The sequence below is a fragment of the Ammospiza nelsoni genome, chromosome 5 (genome assembly GCF_027579445.1).
Source record: "Ammospiza nelsoni isolate bAmmNel1 chromosome 5, bAmmNel1.pri, whole genome shotgun sequence".
NCBI lineage: Eukaryota > Metazoa > Chordata > Aves > Passeriformes > Passerellidae > Ammospiza > Ammospiza nelsoni.
Window position 1 is genome coordinate 49,381,923 of NC_080637.1, and position 19,736 is coordinate 49,401,658.

Here is a 19,736-nt window from a genome sequence, read left to right on the forward strand (position 1 = left end):
ACTGATTGGGGAAATAGATTCTATTTTACAGCACTGTTGTTAAAGTGTTTGAAATGGGATTTTCCTCGCTCATTGTGCAGGTTATGAATTCCCCTTGAAAAGAAAATCCAGTATGTTCAAAGTTCCTAAGGACATTTGCTGTTTACCTAATTGCAGCAGATCTTGCATATTTGAGACATTCAAGGGTTTTTGTTCCCTTTTGAGAAGAGGAAGAAAATCTTTCTTTTCCAGGGTAGATTGAGGAGGGAAGGTTGAGAATTCTGCCATTCCCTATCCTTGTGGGGTGTGTTAGATATGTCTGTCACCTGTTGGTGATTTCAGGCCTGGCTGCACATGAGCTTCCACATGAGCTGGCCACCATGTGGAGCCAGGCAAGGTGGAATGTCTCCAGTACATCTCCTTCCATAGAGCACATTGGCTTTGGCTGCTCTGACTGGTGACAGCAGCCCTTACCAGCCAGCCTCCTAACTGGGCAATTACTCTGCATTTAGCCCCTTTCCACAGGTCTCCCATCCTACAGGGACAGGGCCTGAGGCCAGCTGTTCTTGCTTGGGGTTTAACTCTTTCCAGCCTTTGCAAAGGTTGTTGTGCTCTACCAAACTCTCTTCTTTTAAATCTGTGGTTTAAGGGTCTGTGTTTTCAGGTTTTCTCTGTCCATTATTAAGATAAGGGCATGATTCCAACTTTTTCTCTTTTCAGATTACCGTTACAATTTGCTTTCAAATATTTATGATTTCATGTTTGCTTTGGACAGGAAGAATATCAAGGAAGGGGTAGGCACTTTCTAGCCAGATGTTGACTGAAGTAAAAGCAAAGACTTCATATGGCAGTAAGGTTTGGCTCAGTCTCATTTGTTTTCTTTTAACAAGCGCCAGCTTCAGTTGGTGGTTTCTGTTGTTTTCTATTTTTTTTCTCCACCCTTCTTTTCTTTGCTTCTCTTCAGATCATGACATAGGATCCTGGGAATGCATGTATGGCAACATGGATGAAGTAACATGTCTTCATTACCAATGAATTCATATTGTTGTCTTAAATAAACACTGAAAAAATTTTTGAAACAAATTTTTGTACCACTTATAACTTTGTTCTGAATATTACAGAACAAATGGTGCTTAAGTATGCAAGTGGGGCAAGTGACTATTTGAGCTCCTTTGTCAGCTGTTGGTTGATGTGTTGATGTTGTCACACTCATCCAGGTTAATGATGAGTGTTAAGTTGGGAATACTTAATGAAATCTATATTGCTAAAATCCTTGTTTCCAGTTTATGCTTTTTGATTGGTTTCTGGAGGATTATCCTGATGGTTTTGACTTTGCTTTACCTGCATCTTTTTAAAGTTGAAGGTTAGCATCTGCAAGTACCTTTTACTTGCTAAATTCCAGCAGTGCAGCCAAGTCTTCTGAGCTGAAACAGCAGAATGCTAAGGAGCAGGAGACTTCCGTCCCCATTAATCAAAACCAAAAATGATTGCCCTTGTATAATGTCCATTATTGTTTAAATGTTGACACAGTAACCATTTCACTGGAGACTTGCAGCTGGTTTGTTTCTGTTTAAATTACTGAACAGAACAGAATTTTAATTTGAGTATAGAAGTGGTTTTTGAGTACTTATTTAAAGAATTATGGAAATATAATAAAATATTTTAAAATTACTTATTTTCTTAAAGCCCTTTATATGTTGCATGTTTTGTTACTGCAGCTGAGGTTTAAGGTGGAAAAGCTTTTTTGTGTATGTGGAATATTTTTCTTTTATTCACTTTCACTGATTGTGAATGGGGAGGACAGAATGGAACAAGAGAATTTTTTTTTTTGACATGCAGTTGATTTTTATCTGAAAATCCTCATTTGTTGTACTCAGCTGGCCTTCCAGGTTTATTATGAAGGATTACTTTACCTGACTGGATTTCAAATAGACTGTTGTTAAAACACTATTGTTGATATAAAGGACAGTAGTCAAGAGTTCAGCAAAGTTCCAGATAGGCTGACTTCACTGGAGTGAATCAAATCTGTTCTTCTCAAGACCAAAAATTGAGAATGTTCTCATACTTTCTAAGAAAATTATAATAATCTCTAGTTTCATCAGTGGTTTCTGTGGCGATGCTGTTGGAGGTTTTTTCAACTTTTTCAGCTGCTGAGTTCAGCAAGTTTCATTGGATTTCAACTGACAATGGTCACACCAACTCAGCTTGTTTCTCTGTACCATGGAGGACACCATGATGAACTGGACATATGGCTAAGACTCTCATGTGAGATTTATGGTCTCTTTTTTGCTGTTTTGTCCTGCAGGTTGCCATCACGAAAGCCAAAGTGGATTTCTCCGGGGTGGTGTGCCTGCCCCCTTCCGTCATTGCTGGGAATGGGCTGGACGGAGGAGGGGCTGGCGACAATGACGACGAGCCGGTGCTGGTGTCCCTGTCGGCGGCCCCCAGCCCGCAGAGCGAGGCCGTGGCCAATGAGCTGCAGGAGCTCTCCCTGCAGCCCGAGCTGACCCTCAGCCTCCATCATGGCCGGAACCCCAACCTGCCCCCGCTCAGTGAAAGGAAGAATGGTGAGTGGTACAGCATCCTCATGTCTCCTGTGGTGTGTCCTCACCATGTGGTGGTGTCATGGTAGATGTTCTGATGACAGCTCTGCTTTTTACTATGGCTTTTTTGTAGGAAAAACTAATGATCCAGAGTTTAGAAAATGTATTTACACTGATCAGTTGGTAGCATTGATGTTAGTGCCTGTGGAAGTTCCACAGAGCTCCAGTTATAGATGCTTTATGTTATTTAGGTGAATGTGGTGGTTTGCAGGGGTCCCAGGACGAGGGAAGAGACAAGAATCTTGACTCCCTGTTTCAGAAGGCTGATTTATTATTTTGTGATGTATATTATATTAAAATTATACTAAAAGAATAGAAGAAAGGATTTCATCAGGAGGCTTGAAAGGAAAAGAAGAGAAGGAAAGGAATGCTAACAAAAAGCTCGTGACTCTCAGAGTCCGACTCACTGACTGTGATTGGCCATTAATTAGAAACAACCAACATGGACCAATCAAAGATGCACTTGTTGCATTCCACAGCAGCAGATAATTATGTTTTTTTTTCCCTCTGAGGTCTCTCAGCTTCTCAGGAGAAAAAATCCTAGCAAAATGATTTTTCATAAAATATCATGGCTATAGGTGAATACCAGAAAAAGCTTCCCTGTACTTTGTGGTGACTGGGTTGTGCAAAACTGAGACAGTCAAAGGAAGTGTTAGCTCACCTTCAGACTGTAGCTATCTGTAGATTTTTCTTTGTCATATTGGTCTGCACTTGCCAAGGATGAATAATTTTCTCACTGCAAATGTCTCAAAGGTTCTTTCACACTTCCTGGAAGAAGAAGCAAGACCTAGAGTTAAAAATGAAGTGTCCCAGGAGGCCTTCTGATCCTAGAGTGAGAATGGCCTGTGCACGTTTATCAACTTGATGGTGTCTTATGGGCAACTATATAGTGGGTTACAATATAGTGGCAAGGCTAGTCAGTGACCAGAATTCTTGGCTTTGAAAGGCTGTTTACTGTCTGAAGCTCAGGATCACCAAGCTGCCATGAAAGCCTTTGCATGTTCAGCCTCATCCTTGTGAGAGGGGGATGAAACCATTTGATAAGTGATGGCTTCTGTTTGTGAATTCCTTTTGGTGATCTCCCTTCACTCCATCTTCTGAGGTATATTTTAGTAAGTCTTGGCAATATGAGGGCCTTTCTGCAGTCTGAATTCATGTCACCTGCAGGGCACTGTGGATTTGAGTGCAGTCAAGTCCTGTGTGCCTTAGTGTTTGACATTATGGAGTTGCATGACACAGCATATGAGAAATGCTGGGAAGTTTCAGAGTGGCTTTATAGCCAGAACATAATGCTTATGGTTAAGTGATTTAGAATATGTGCACTGAAGGACAGTAATTTGGATTGAAGGGGTATCTCACTTAACATGGCTGGATCTTTATATCTAGAAAATGACCAGGCCTTTTTCTGAATGGTGTATCAATGTTTTCCAATTTGGAAGAATTGATTAGCTTAAACCCAAAGTGTTGGGTGTTTAGGAGGTTGAAAAGAGTTTCCTCATTCATGTATGTTATACCATCATTATATGATCACAATTATATTTACAAAAAAATGGAGAAGATAGAAATTACAATAACCGAAGAAAAAAATGTTTCGTCCTTAATGTTTGCAGTCTTCTAAGATAAAATACAACAGATGGAGATAAAGGTAGTGATGGTAAATAGAAGAAAATTGGAATGTCAGTCAGCAAGGTAGACTGTGATCTCAGCATATCTCAACTAGTGGTAGACTTGGGCATTTTATGTTTATGAAAGCAAGGAGAGATTTCAAATGGTATTTAATCGAGATAGCAGTGAAACTGATAGAGAGCTGGAACATGGGAAAAGTGTATGAGCCTTTGTTTCCAGCACCTGACAGCTTGTGACATGAAGGTGACATTGTGATTTGTGTGGACACAGGGTTCTTCTTAACCAATAAGGCATGATCAAGGATCCTGAAGTGTGAGGAAGCAGTTTATTTTTGATGCCACTGGGAAAAGGATACTAGTGCTGGGAACAGATAAGAAAAATGAATCTTGGGGCAGCACTTTGAATGGTATTGTTATAGTCAGAGGAAAGGATATTCTGGCACAGGAATGAAAGTATTTACAGGATTCAGTTGTTTGGATAAGTTTAAAAATTGGTATTTCAGGAATATTTAACAGAAATAGATAGTTTTCCTCTATCTGAGTAATATTATTTTTATGGACTGAGCTTTGAAGCGGTATCATTGTGGGCTGCAAATCTACTTGACTGCAACAGGTAAAGTAGAGTTGTACTTTCAAAGTATTTGAAAAGGAACACCTCTGCCCATATCTTTGCCAAAGAAAATTAGGATATTCCCGGAAATGACTCATTAGGTGGGCCTCTTCAGAGCTGATTCTTTATCAGGGCTTAGCACAATAGTGGGAATTTTACTGCTGGAGGGGCAGTTTTCAGGCGAGGCATAAAGTCCAAAGTCCCTGAGCTAGATTATCTGAATATTCCTTATCTTTGGAGGTACACAGGAGGTACACAATGCTCTCTTGTCCTAGGCTGCAGTATTTTGTTATGTGTTGTTTGTGTGTACATTCATTAAAGTATTATGGGAATGAAAAGGGCTGTTGAAATATGGTTATTTGCAAATTATCATGGAATAAAAGAACACTTGGTTTAGTGGGCTACTAAGAAATTTAGTGAGCTGTTAAGACATTTAGCTCATGCATTTTGAGTTAATAAATGTCTTCCTTCAAATGGGAACCTCTCAGTTATCTTAGGGTAGAGGTTGCACAGCTGTTGAAAGCTGTTGAGCTTGTTAAATCTCCTTTCTTAAATATGGTGTATCTTTGTTGTTGTTGTCCTCAGTTTTAAACATGTTAAAAAAGTTCGGAGATGATCTGCCAGTTGAGATGGCAATCATTGCTTAAACATTTGAGCAATCCAAAGTGGTTGTAGAATGTATCTTGTGCAGTGAAACTGCTTCTGTGACAGGTTGCCAAATTCAAGGTATGAGGAAGATTCAAGCTGAGTGGCAGTGGGAGGGGAGGAGATGGTAGGTAAGAGACTTGCTGGAAGCTGCCTATCTGTGTCAAAGGGTCTCCTGTTTGCAGTTCTGGACAGGCACTGCTGACTCACAGCTGAACAACTACTTATGCTGAGAGTTTCTAACAGATTAACTCTTTCTGTAGCTTTTGCTGAACAGACTTGGCTTATCTGTAGGTATCTGTAGAAAAGTATTACATGGGTTTGTACTGTGTTTGTTGCGACAGACTGTAGTTCTGGAACATAAACTATTAGCTGAGTTAAAATAGAAATGTCTTTGGCTTGTGAAGCATCATGGAATTATGTATCCCATGGGAAAACTGGGAGGGCAGTCCTGTATACACATATTGCCATATGCCCTAGGACAGCAGATTCCTTTAATTTTTTTTTTTCCTTCTCTTAGAACAGAAGAGCAGCCAGATGGGGGTTTTCTTGTTGGTTTTGGTTTGTTTCAGATCCAGACTTCTCTTCATATTCTCCCTTATCACAGCTACATGTTCTGGAAGGATAGGTACACCTGGACACATAGGTGTAAAGACCATGAACAACTTGACTGAACAGCTGCTATTAAAATTACACAATTAAAGTGCAATAAAAGATATTAAGAATATAAAATTCCAGTATGAAGCATTTGAACAGATAGCTAGGAAACAATTTTTTGTCACTTTGGTGGAAGGAAACCTTATGTGGTAAGGTGTTAGTAAACTATTTTGACACAATTATTATGTTCTGTTCAGGCATCAAGCTTAATGGGACATTTAAGGTATAGTTATTTAATATGTGCTTCAGAGTGAGTTTTCTACCCTAGATTTGCATTCCTTTTGCTTTTCTACCCATGTTCATCAAGGCATCAACTTTCTTTAACTATGAGAGATTACCTGTGACTGACTCATTTGTTGCCACACAAGCCAAAAAAAAGGCCATTATGGAGTCATCTGAAGCTCTTCTGTACATCTTGATTTTTGTCAGTCACCTGTACTAAGATGCTAAGATAACTTATCCCAGCCCTTAGGGTAGGGTTAGAGCAGGTCCCCATGAATGCATTTACCAAAAAAAAAAAAAAAGAAAAAAAAAAAAAAAAAAAAGAAAAAAAAAAAAAAAAGAAAAACTCCAAGTGATAAATATGTGTATCTTAGGTAGTTTGATATTTTCTAAAAAAAAGTCCTCTTCTCCTTAACTTTCATTTGAAATTACAATAATTGCTCCACTAACTTATTGACCCTCTCTCTTGGCCTGTTTTCCCCAGATGAATTCATAGTTATCTTAGTCCAGGGGTTATGGAAAGCATTGTGTTAGAATCCTCGGACACTCCTGGTTTCTTCTCGCTGTGGGTTGTTTAAGATGAGGTAACGTTCTTTCCAGTGAACTGTTGCATTTTACGGTTACTGGTTTGGAGGGAACTTGCTCCAGCTTGCCAGTGTTTGGGGTTTACTTGATCTGGGATGCCTGCTTTCTACAAAGTACCATATGTGTTAGGGGAAAAGATTCTCGTTGGAATGTGTGGAATTTCAGTATGACTCAAGCCATATAAAAGGCATGTGCTTTAGGTATGGGAAGGTGCTCCTGTTAGTGCTGTACAAAGCATGGGATAAATAGTTGCTGTGTAAGCTGTTGGTGATTATACTCAGAAATTGCAGAGTTTAACTTTTAAAATGGTTCTAAAGACCTACTTCAGTGTCTGTGTTCTTATGCCCATTTGCTATTAAAATACATGAGTATTAGGGCACCTTATTTTATTTTAAATAATTGTGTAGGTGATTTGCTCCTATAATCTTTTATAAGACTATACATTCCTCTCTCCCACCTCTGCTATCCCTTTCCCATTTTGAATTGCCATTACACCAAATACAGTTAGATTCAAATATTTCAAATATAACTTTTTATAAGAGGTTTGCAAATTGTATTACTGTCTTCCTATTATTCTGACTTTAAACACAAAAATAATGTTTTCTTAAAATCGTGTCATAAACTGTCATTTAAAAAAGTAAATTATGTGACTCATGAACTCAGTTGAAAAGCTAGGCATGATTACTGATAAACAAGGATGGTATTGTTTCCTGAGAAAGGGCTTTAAAGGGATGAGAGTATTCTGAAATATTCTCAGTTTTTGAGTCCTGTTGGGGTTTTTGTTTGTTTTTTGTGTGTTGGGTTTTTTTTCCCTAGTATATATCTGCCTCCTGGAGACTCATACTTATGTTTAATTACCAAGTGGTGGTTACTGCCTCATCCAGAACTTAGATGTGAAGATTAGTCTGTGTTGTAGCAAAAGGACCAAGACAGGAAATATATAGCTTACTCTAATCTGTCCTTCACACACATTCCAGTGAGGTTTGCTGTTTTCTCTTGTGTGAGAGTAAGGGGAATGCTTGTTAGAACAAAAACAACCAATCTGTCTTGGACAGATTTGTATTACAAGACTTTGTGTTCCCAGGAGACTATAAATTTAGCATGCTGTCTGAAAGTTTCTGATAGAGCTATGAGATCCAGAGCATGACAGAAATGACTGGCCTGTTACTGATGGGAGCTACCAAACAACTGAGAAGGGGTAATCTTGAAATATTTCAAACAAACTTTTAAATAGTGATGGGGAATAGTTGGGCTGGAAAGAATAATGCCAAAGGCAGCTTTAATGGAGTGGCTTTAACAAGTTAGCTCTCAAAAAAGTTTTGTTCCTTATCAAGATAACAAGACTAACACCCTTCTACAATCACTGGCTCATAATATTACTCTCCCTTCTGTTTTTTCCTTTCTGGTTTCTCCCTTACTTCAGTTTGCCTTTGAAGTTTCAAGGTTCAGCGCTGCTGGATAAATGTTAGACATACAATTTGATAGCTGTTTAAAAACATTCCTTTTTCATTAATTTGAACTGCTTGCTAAACAAGTCAGGCCCAGATCTGGCCAGCTGTTTTGTCTGTGTAAGGGCTTCTGTTGCTGGTCTTGCTGTTTTGAGTGTTGAGGGCAGTAATTGGGAAAGGAAGCCTGGCTCTTTAAAGGGAGAATGCCATTCAGCAGGGTTCTTAATGTGTTCTACTTAAACAGAGAGTGGCTGCTCCATGAAGGAAAGATTGCACTATTTCACAATAGTCAGTTGCTGTTAGTGCTTAGCCAGCTGAATCCTAGCTTTGGGACCTTTGCTGCTTCTGTAACGTGTGGCTTTCTATAACTCATTTTTATTGGAATGCTATCAGAGCCACTTCTGGAGCTGTAGCTCTGCCCCTGCCATGATCAATACGTTGCCACAAAGTGTAATGAAGGAATCTGTTGGAATACATCTGGTAGTGCAGTCTTCATCTTCCTTGCTGGTCAAATGAGCAACATCCTGCTTAATGCTTTAAATTTCATCTGCCTCTTCGTGGTCACCGACAGTGCACACGTGCATACTTCAGAGAGTTAAGTGATATTCCTGGAAACTGTATGAAAGATTTCCTTTCCACTTGGGTCATACTGCTTCCTCTTATATTTCCATATATCACAACAAAAACAAGCTTACCTTCTGCTAAAAATGGATGTTTTCTGTATTTACCATGCATATGAATATTCAGAGTAGGTGGTAAAGTGAGTTATTTCTGTCACTGGTGTCTCTGAATGCTCAGGATACAGTGCACTGCTGCAGTTTCTTTTCATAAAGATTGCATAGCAAGAAGGAACATTCTTTTAGGCCTGTGATTTTTGCCTGCTCTGGCTGCAGATGTAGGACTGCAAAGGTGGTGTTTGAGTATCACAGAAGCCCAAACGAGCTGATCCTTGTCCTTTTACAGCACACTGCTGATGTATGGAGTGTGAAAACCAGATAAATACTACAATATCATCACTTTAAGGGATCTTCCTGCATTGTTTAAAGCTGCTAAATGAGTTTTTCCTGCCTTCTTTAAAGCTCCAGGTGTGTTTGTGTGTGGGAAAGAAGATGTGCTGCTAAAACCTGCCATGCTCTTCCCTCAGCAGTCGAGCAGCTGTCAAGAAGTTTTTCTTCTTCTTAGTGGTAGAGAAGTCCTGAAGTTATTTCACGTTAGAGGGGTCAAAAAATAGGGCTTAAGCAGTTTTGCACACCTAGCTACTCATTTTTACCCATACTGTTGTGGCAGGACAGGAATTCTGACTTGCTAAAAAGGGATTTAAGATCTGAAAATTTGTCTGTATCTTACATGTGCAGAGCTCAATACATTTTAGGGCTTGGTACAAATATATGCTGTTACTTACTTAGATGACCTGAAGAGAAATGATGATGAGCCTTGTGGAAAGATGGGGAATAAGGGAATGGTGCTCTGGGGACAGAAGTGTTGGAATTAGTTTGTTAAGATAATTAAATTATCTGTTGGGCAAATTACTTGAGACTCTTTAGAGACCAAGACTGAATTTCCTTTCTGTTGGGAGCTAGAATCATCTAGTGAGGAAAGACTTAATTCTATTTTTATCTTTTACTCAATAAATATTTTACTATTTTACTGTATAATTATTGTCCACTATCCCAAATAATCTGAAACTGTTCGTGTGGATGTGGGAAACGAGTGAATTTTTTTAACCCCTGGTCTGGTTAGATGGAGGAAGTGATCCATGGTGGGAAAAGTCTGAATGACAAAGGGCAGGTTTTTGGTTTTTAAGAAGCAGACACTACCATCTGTTAGAGGAGCTCAGGTTTAGTGATCAGCAAGGGGAATTGATTAGGGGAGTAGTTTAGTTATTGAGAAAAAGGACTGGCAGAGACTGAAGAAAAGTGACTGATCTGTCAGCAGGATGTATATGTCTGTGGCCATGTTGTTTCAAAGCTGAGGATATCTGCATGTTTATGTTAACACTGGGTCTCCTTGTCCTTGGAACGAAATTGCCTCATCAGCAGAGCCCCTTAGGGGATTGCAAGTCTACCCAAGACGTCATCCTCCTCTTATAAAAGGGGAAAACTGCCAGTTCTGGTGTCTCTGACCTCTTCCTCCCCCCTCCCTTGCACTTAGAGAGCATCAAGGGGCGGACCTTGCTTCTGCAAACTTCACATCTTGCTCTCCCTTTTCTCCTAGCAGTAATTTGATCTTGGGCTGTTCCAACTTGCCTGTAGTGAATAAGCAGAGGACTGCATATTGAAAGACTTGAGTTTTCTCACTAGGCACAGTTTTCTGATAGAAGAATGAGAATGTCTTGCAAGTTTTGAATGAGATGAAAGTTGAGAGATCCTCTTGGATTATTTTTCTCTTTAACATATCTATGTCTATGTAAAGAGAGGTCTTTAAGGGCTTCTCTTCTGTTGAGAAGAGAATCAACATGACACTGCTGGAACCAGAAATGCAGATGACAACACTCCAATCAGGTACCACTCCAAACATAGCCTGTGGTTAATTTTTGCTGGTGAATCATGGTTGCTGAACTATATAGGAAGTGCCAGGAGGCTGTGTGACCTCAGAAAAAGACAAATTAGAGAACTGTGGTGATTTCATGTGCAGGTTGCAGATGGGTACTTTTTGGATGTTAAGTACTGTTCAATTTAGAGCTTGATCAGAGATATATTATCTCTCTTTTCTTCCCTTATTGGTCTCCAATGTTAAATTTACATGGCTTATGAAGATTACAAAACTCCAATCAAAGCTAAGACTTGTTCTAAGGACTTTTTCCTCCATTTAGCTTTTGATTAAATTATGTGTTTTTACTGTTAAATATTTTCTGATTAAACATATTCTTGATACTTTGAAGAGATTTTAAATTGTGTAGTTTGGGAAAAACTTGTATTAGAAACTTTCCAGTATTTGTTTTATGTCTTGAAAGTGTGTTTCCTTGAGAATGGCAGTGGTATTTTGTTTGCATGATTCATTTGTAAGTACTGTGGCCTTCTGGTGATACTGTGCTTACCCATTAGATATGTACAGGGTTGCATTTCTCACATGTAAGCCATGCTTGAATGAGAATTATCTCTTAATGGGAGCATGAGATGATACTTAGGGTGTTTTTATCTGAGGCTCTAGCACATTATGTAGTCATGAAAATAAGTACATCTGTAGATATGAATGGCCTTTGTTCTGTGGATGGGAACAGAGACTGCAACTTTGGTAAGATTTGACCACAAGCTTGTAGTAGCCTAGGAGTTTGGGTTTGTGTACTCTTAATCTCTTGGGCAGCATTGTCTGAAAAGCAGCACATAGGTAATGCCAAAAGTGTGAAGATATACTTGTTCCTGAATGTCAAATGCTTTTTCATGTCCTTAAGTAGTGACTGGGAAAGAGACAAGTAAACCAATAATTTCTTAGTTTAATTTTCCCCCCCCCAAAATTGCTGCCAAAATTGCTGGGTTTTGTTTGGTTATTTTTGTTTTGTTTTTTAGGTTTTTTTCCTGAATTGACCACGTTAATTTCCCTAACTTAATTTTGTGTGTTTTTAAAATATCTGTGAAGACTTTTTTATCTCTATAAAGATCCTGTGTGACCTTTATTTTATAGTCCTGACATATTCTTTGTTGTTTAGAGAACCACAGTATGGGTTTTTTGTATCTCCTGTTGTAGATAGAAAAGACAGGCCTAGATCTTATGTAGTGTTTGTCTCAATTCAGAAGAGGGTTTGTACATAATCAATCATTCTTCTAGTTGTACTCTTGCAGTCTGTGAGTGTTGGAGGTAGGGTTTAGGCACTAACAAGGTATTTGGTATTGGACAGGATGCATATGGCAGGAGAGTATCTAATCTGGCTTTGTTGGGAGGAAAGCTCTTACGTGAAGACCTGAAAAAAGATGTTGACTTTAACATGCATTGTTTCTAATAAGTTTTTAAATTCACCCCCCCCCAACAAAGAACAGCCATGACGTTTACATTTCAGGATTCTTGTAACTGAATTGTGCATTATATTCTCAGGAAGGTGACATAGTAAAGTAACACTTGTTAAAATTAGAAAAACTGCCTTTGTATTAGTATTGCTTTTTCTCAAAACTTTGTGTGGCTGTTATCCAAATTATGGTAACTCCTGAGGCTTTCATTAATTCTGAGGGTGAGAGTTTCTCCCACTAAGGAGCGCTTGTATGGAGCTTTTGCTCAAGTCCCCTAACCCTAGTCCTAGACTATGCAGTGGTGTTCTGTAACACTGAGGCCATTTCCTGCCAAGTTTAGTTTACCTTGATGAGGGATACAGATTTATTGCACCTCTTCCATCAGCAGCCACTCTCTTCTCTTCTGGATCAACCAGTGCTGGAAAAATCTTAAGCAAGAAGCAGTTTACGTAAATGGATTCACAAGATTGGTGGGGAACAGGAACATGTGCATTACAAGTTTGAAAGATCTGTCTTGAATAATGGAAGTCTATTACAGGCTTCTAGATAAGGAAAACAGCTACTTGATGATGAGGCCAATTTGTTCAGCTGTAATATTCAGAGACTTCAGATGGTGGTAGTGGCTGCTCTTGTTTGGCGTAGTGAGGTAGTTGTGTGTTGGGCAAACTATTTGAGACTTCAGAGGCTGAAATTGGATCTCCTGTCTGAGTGCTAGAATGAGGAAAATGACTTAGCTGAGGAAAGACTTAATTTCTCAAATCTTCTTCATCTTGATGTTCATCTCCAGAAGCCCTACTGGAAAAATGGAAGATGGAAACAGTTATCCCAGTCAACTCCTCAGAGTTTCCAAACATCCACTGAAGAAATAGGAGACTCATGGCCTAAGCTGGGTAAATAAATTACCCTGGTAGAATTTACATAGCTTGCACTCCATAGACCAAAAATTCTTCAAGACTGCAGGTCATGAGGCTGTGCTCATTTACTGCTTGGGTATTGATGGGAGTCCACTCAAGAAGCAGGAATATCTGAAGTCATTTCTGACCTAGGACATAATGTCTGTATTCCCTATTGGTGGGCACATGAAAAGCAACTCCTTTGATACTAAGGATGAGAAAACATTCTTAATGTTTTGGAGAAAGAACTGAGGGGGACATTACAACTTTACTCTTCTGGGAGCAGAATAGCTTAAGCAGAGAGGGACTGTTTCTTCAGAACAAAGAATAACTGAAGCAAGAACAATATGAACAGTGAGGTGCATATTGTATTAGCCAGAGAAAAATTAAAACCACCTGTCAAACGGAAAAAAAGGAGGAGTAAAAAAAGCAATGCCAGTGGTGACAGCAGAGGAAGGAAAAAGTAAAAGTGAAAATCAAGCTGAAAAGACATTCCAAAAAAGCAGTAGACCCAGAAAAAAAAAAAAAAGTAAAAATATGACCAAAAAGGTAACTGCTCTATTTGACATCTTACTGGACAACTGAACTTATTTAAAGAACTGGTATTACTCATCCAGTCATTCAAAAAGCAGACATACACAGTGGGGTGAAATTCCACATTCAGTTTCATAGTTTTGGAACCAGCCCTGTGCCAGTTTGTGTGTTTTCATTCTGCTGACAATGAAGCTGATGTGCAGATCTGTACCAAGCTCTTAGCAGTGGGAACTCTCTCTTTGCTGTTTTTTTTTCTCCAAGAGTCACTTGGCTTTTTTGCTGCCTTGACTCTTTCAGCATCTGAATCATTTGTTTTCTTTATATTTATTTGCTGATTCCAAAAGCTTGCTGTTTCCTTCCCATTATCTGCTTCAACCTAATCTCCCTATGTAGCCTCTTTTTTTGTTCCCCTGAAGCCTTTTTGTTATTTGTTTCATTATCTAATTATCCCATCTAGAGATCTTGCAAATTCTTTTGCTGTTGCTCACTTTTCAGTCCGGATATGGACTAAATAGTTTTTGTTGTTACCTGGCTTTGTAACAGACTGGCCACTGAAGGAATGAGCAATGAATGTTATGTTTTCTTTTCCTTTTTTTTTTTTTTTTAATGGAGAGGCAAGAGTGCTAGAAGCATACTTTATTTTGGACACAATCTATAATTTAGTAACACTTAAATGTTTTTGAACAGCCATATGAGGGACTCATGCAACTGGGGGAAACCTCAGGGGTCTTGGGTGTGTTGCTGGCCTCTGTGTGCAAGTTCTGTGTTTAAATAACAAACTTTCAAATATAATTTCACTTTCTTTTTCATTGTATTTGGTTTTGTCACAAATTCCTTTTTATGGCTTCTGTCCAGGTGGCTGGGCAGAAGTGTGTGTGCAATACACCTACAGAGGTGCAACCAGCCAGAGAGAAACCCTAAATTTCAGCTCAGTTTTGCATGGATGGAGAAGAGTTATGGCCTCTTAGGGTCATGTGGAGTCTAACAGTGCATTGCCAGAATTAATGGATGTTAGCACTTGGACAAGTGGCTACTTCTGTTAATGAATTCTATTTCCTTATGGTTTTGCTCTATGAAAAACCTTTGTTTAATGTTCTGGGTAGCCTTGGTTTGTTTCAGTGCACAACAATGTTTTTTGCATTGTCTTGGTATATATTGAACATTAAAAATTGTCCCATTTTAATCTTCTTTCTGTGAGCATACTGAAAAAAAATAAGATTGTTCAGTGTAGGGTAGTCTATTGAATAGCATCTTTGGGTTTTGATATTTTGTTCTGCTGACCTGCTGGAAAAAATCTTAAAGTCTATTAGATAGCAAGACAGGTATGCAAACCCAGAAGCAGGTGGTTCTAAACTGTTAGAAGTTTGGTTTAGATGAACAAGAGGGTTTTTCCATGCATATTTAGAGAACAAAAGAAGAGCTGTTTTGAAGTCAGCAAGGTAAATGAGCACAGAAATAATTTAGTTGTCTGTAGTGCATAAAACTTGACTTCTGTAGTCTAATTTGCTTTGTATCCAGCTGGTTCTGAAAAAGGAACAATTTTTTCAGCTAAAAATTAGTGTTACTTTGAATCAAATGCAAAACTTCCCTCATTTTCTGTGGAAAAGTTGGATTTTTGAGCTACTTTAGCAGATTAGGAATATATTAAATTCAATTTAGGAAAAAGCAGTGCTGATCCTTTCATTCTTTCTTTTAAAACACAACTCCCAGGCTCTTTTTCTTCCCTCTTTATAGGATTTAAGTTGAAGTGCTTTAGGGATGTCAGCTGCTAAATTGCTTTTAATGGGAAGAAAGGGGACAGAGAGCATATCTGTGTATTCTTAGAAGGGATTTGTACCCCTCCTCAGCTCTTTCAGGAGTGACAAATGTCAGAGCTGCACTTTGTGGTTGGTGTTCTCATTCCTGTTTTAAATAGATTTGAGATTCAGTATTGGCTTTTAGTACATGAGGAATGACCTTTCCTTGATGCAGTAAAATGCCTTCTAACTTCATCTTGTCTTTTTCAAGCATCAGTTACAAAGATTTTTTTTCCTGCTGTTGTTTATCTAATGAGAGGTTTTTGTAGTTGTGAGATTTTTTTGCATTTCATGCTGTTTGAATAGTAGAACTTTTATTTTTCTTCCCTTTTCTTCCTCCCTCCTCCAACTTGGAATTTCAAGATTGTAATGAGCTCTTGAATCAACAGAATTGGGATTTTGGTTTTGGATGGAGGGTGGAGCTGAGGGGAGAACATTCCTGGCTCTGTAGTTTGCATCATTACTACTTTAAAAATAGAACATTTGGTTTGTGTTTGGAATCGATGGCATTTGGAAATGTAACTTTTGTATCTAGGTAGCAAGTTCCTGGGAAGTGTAAAGAGTTCCCCAGTTACTGGTACAGCTCCCTGGGTGTGTATATTCTGAGTAGTGATAAAATGACTCTTCACTGGCTTTTAACCAGAATCCTGCATGTGATTCAAGGACTGAACAAAGTTATGTGAGTCTCATCGTCATCATGCACTGGGAATTCTTTCCGAAGCAGCAAATGGGATGTTCCTGAAGTCAGCTTTAAATATGGAAATTTTTGTGCTGCAAACTGCACAAAGTTCTGGGTTGGCTGTTACAAGATGTGGAGAGAGGAGTGCACAGCTGTAAGCTGCACATTAGTGAGCTATTCCATTCATGAAAGATTTGAACATAACCTTTTGCTGCCTTTTATTCCTGTGATTAACTATTGAGTAAGCAAATTGCAGCGTGGTTGTGTTAGCCAAACTAGAGTTAAAGGATTGTACTGAAACTAAATATGTGAAGGATGCTTTTCTTTTTTCTGTTTTTTTTGTGTCAAGAATGGCAGTCTACAGTAAAGAGTACTCATTAGAATAATTCAGTTGAGCAGTACCTATTTCTACTGACAACCTTAAACAAGAAATTCCTGGAAATCTCTTTATCCCTGTAGTAAGTATTTGTTGAAGCATTAAATCTTTTGAAAATAATATTTTTTTTCTCCATCTGTTTTGAGAATACTCTGTTTATTCTTTTTATACAGCAAGTGTTACCCTATAAATTAAGAAAGAGGGAGTAGAAAAACAACCATTCAGGCAGCTTTTTGCCCTTATCCCTTCTGTGAACTACGATTAACTTGCAGGGGGGCACAGACTGTCTGCACTTGTTCTAATACAGTAAAGATGTGGTAGACACAAAATGATTATTCACTGACTGCTTTGTCTCATACCCGTCTTATGGCTCCAGCTTACTTTAAAATCCAGCTTCTGAGAATTAACTTTAGGGGGGTGTGTGTGTGCATTTTAACTGCTTTCCAGTGTAAACAGTGAGATTGTCATCATATGCAATTTTGGGTATCATTCATCAATTGTTATTAAAAACAAAACGAAAGTTTAAAATGCATGTAAAGTCACGCCAGGTTTTATATGTTGTAACTGTAATCAAAACAGAGTCTTCCTTTCTGTGAAATAATACATTATGTATAATGGGCCCTGCTTAGTTTTTGTCATCATACTCTGAGTTACCCACTCATTTGCAAGATGAATATGAATCAACTTTTCTTTAGGAACATAGTTCAAATGCATTGGAAAAAAGGAGTGAACAAGGATTACTTTTATTAGGTTCTTGCTTGGGATCTTTAGGCACGCTTGTATAGGAATTATTATTGATTATGTATATAGGCTCACTGATAATTTTTATTTTTGTGGCTCAGGCAGATCATAGTCATCTTCATGGCCTGCCACTGATTTCGGTTCTGAACGTGTGCTCTGCTGAGTCTCTCGAAGCTGGTGTGATGCTGGCACCACATTCTTTGCCTGAAGGGATGCACTGCAGACACACATCTACTCTGTCTCCCAGCTACCTGGTGACTCCTTGTATCCAGTGTTTGCCTGATTTAAGAGATGGCTAATGTTTAACAAAGTGCTCAAGTTTCCATGCCTGTGTGATAGCAGGAATTTGCATTAGTGTTTATAATCAGGATGTTTTTTTAATAATGGGATCCAAGTCCAGTCTACATTTTGATTCTAGACCTTAAAGTACAGTTTTTTTATGTCTAAGCATCAGTGTGCCCAGAGCTGTATAGATCAGTGGTAGGGAATAGAGGTAATTCTTGAGGTTTTGGAAATGTCTCTGATGTTACTGTTTGATGTTATGCGAAAGCTACTATCAATAAGTTTTTGTGCTAAACTTGCTGTCTGCTTTTACCAGTCTCAGATGACTCCTACAGCACAAAAAACCCCTCCAAAACCAAACAACAACAAAAAAAGACAAAAAACCCACCCCCAAATCTGAAATAACCTACAGCTTCATGTTGCATCTGGATTCTCCTTGCTTTGGAGCTGCCGCACCTCAGTTCAGACTTACAGCACCCTCTGCTGTTCTGACCTTAGGGCTCTTCCAAGGAGAGACTGGCATTTCTTCCAAATTGTCTTTTTAAACGGAGAAACCTCAGCTGGTTGTCTTGAGGTGGTCTGATTTTTCGTTTGTGGCTAAGGAAACACGAGCCCTGATTTATGGGGGTGAAACTAGAATCTTTATCTTAATAGAAGAAATATTGCCCGCCTTTCCCCTCAGTTTCTTTGTCATGAGAATTTTACCATCAAAATCAATATGGAGAACTGGTTTAATTACATTGGCACAGCTCCCTTTGGTGGTGAACCTTAGTGTGGTTTAAGAATGCTGTCTAATGTAGCAATAGTTGAGGTGGGTAAGAAGTCATGAAGCGTTGGAACTGGAATTACTCTTCAGGGTTGCAGAGCCCCCTCCCCTGCTGCTGCAAGTAATCCTGTCATATAGCCCCCTACATAAATTTATTGAGCACTGCTTTAAAAAGTGTTAGATTTCTCTCATGCTGGACAGAATTTCTCTCTCTGGTTAAAAGTCTTCTAGTTTTCAATGTTAAATGTGTCAGTGGCTTTCAGTGCAAATAATCTCATAGTTAAACTGATGCAAACCTTAATGCAGGCAAAATATTCTCCCTAGAAGAAGCTCCGTCTACTTACAATATTCTTAAAGTAGGGAAGTGCTAAAATAGTATCTGCTAATATGACCTGCTTAATGTTTTTTTTTGTATCTTTCTGTAGTGATGCTTATTTTAAATCAGATCCTCTATGTAGTGTTAATGATGCTTCCCAGGCATTATGCACAGCATCGGATCCCCAACAGGATATGAACCTATTTAATTAACCCATGTAAAAAGTAGGTTGAGAAATGTATTTGTAGTTCTTTGTAGTCTTCCATTTTCTTTGCCCTGATTGTTTTTCCTCACAAATGAACATATCCCAAATAAAGAAGTTGCAGCTTCCAGTGAAGCACAAGCAGGCTTGATCAGTCTGTAATCATAAGTGACCTTGAGATTTTTTTTTCTTTTTTTTTTTAATTCTGCTGGAGATACTCTGGTTGAAGCTGTTGTTCCTTGTCTGTGTTTTTCATTATTTGAGATTTGGACTTTGTGTTCACTGATGTCAACTCAAATATATGCCATTTAAAATATATATTGAGCGGGTTTACTTTATTAAAGTTACTACGTGACACTGAGGTATCACTGATGAAAGATTGCAACTCGCAAAACATTTGGTTCAGAGGGTACCTTGAGCTTGACTGACTGCAAAACATTCCCAAAGCTTAGAGCCTTCAATGTTCCTTCACTAAAAACTGAAATAAACAGAAAACTTTTTAGTATACCTTTGCTGATTTCATGTTGCTTTTGAATAAGTAAGAACAAGAGCCAGACCAGTAGACTCCTTTTGGAAAAAAACACTATTGCTAGTCTTACCTTGAAAACTGAGAGATTAATGAGATTCTAGAATGTGTAGTGTATGAAAAGTGGTCTCTAAGGCTTGAAAATTTCAGCCCATTTAAAAGTCAAAGCATCTTTTAAGTTTAAGCTAGAAACTTACTGGCAACTTTAAATGGACCAGAAAGGAACAGCAATTTTTAACAGACTTGCAGTACTCTACAGCATTTTAAGTTTGTTTGCTTTTTAATTTATTGTGATTTCTATATAGTGCAC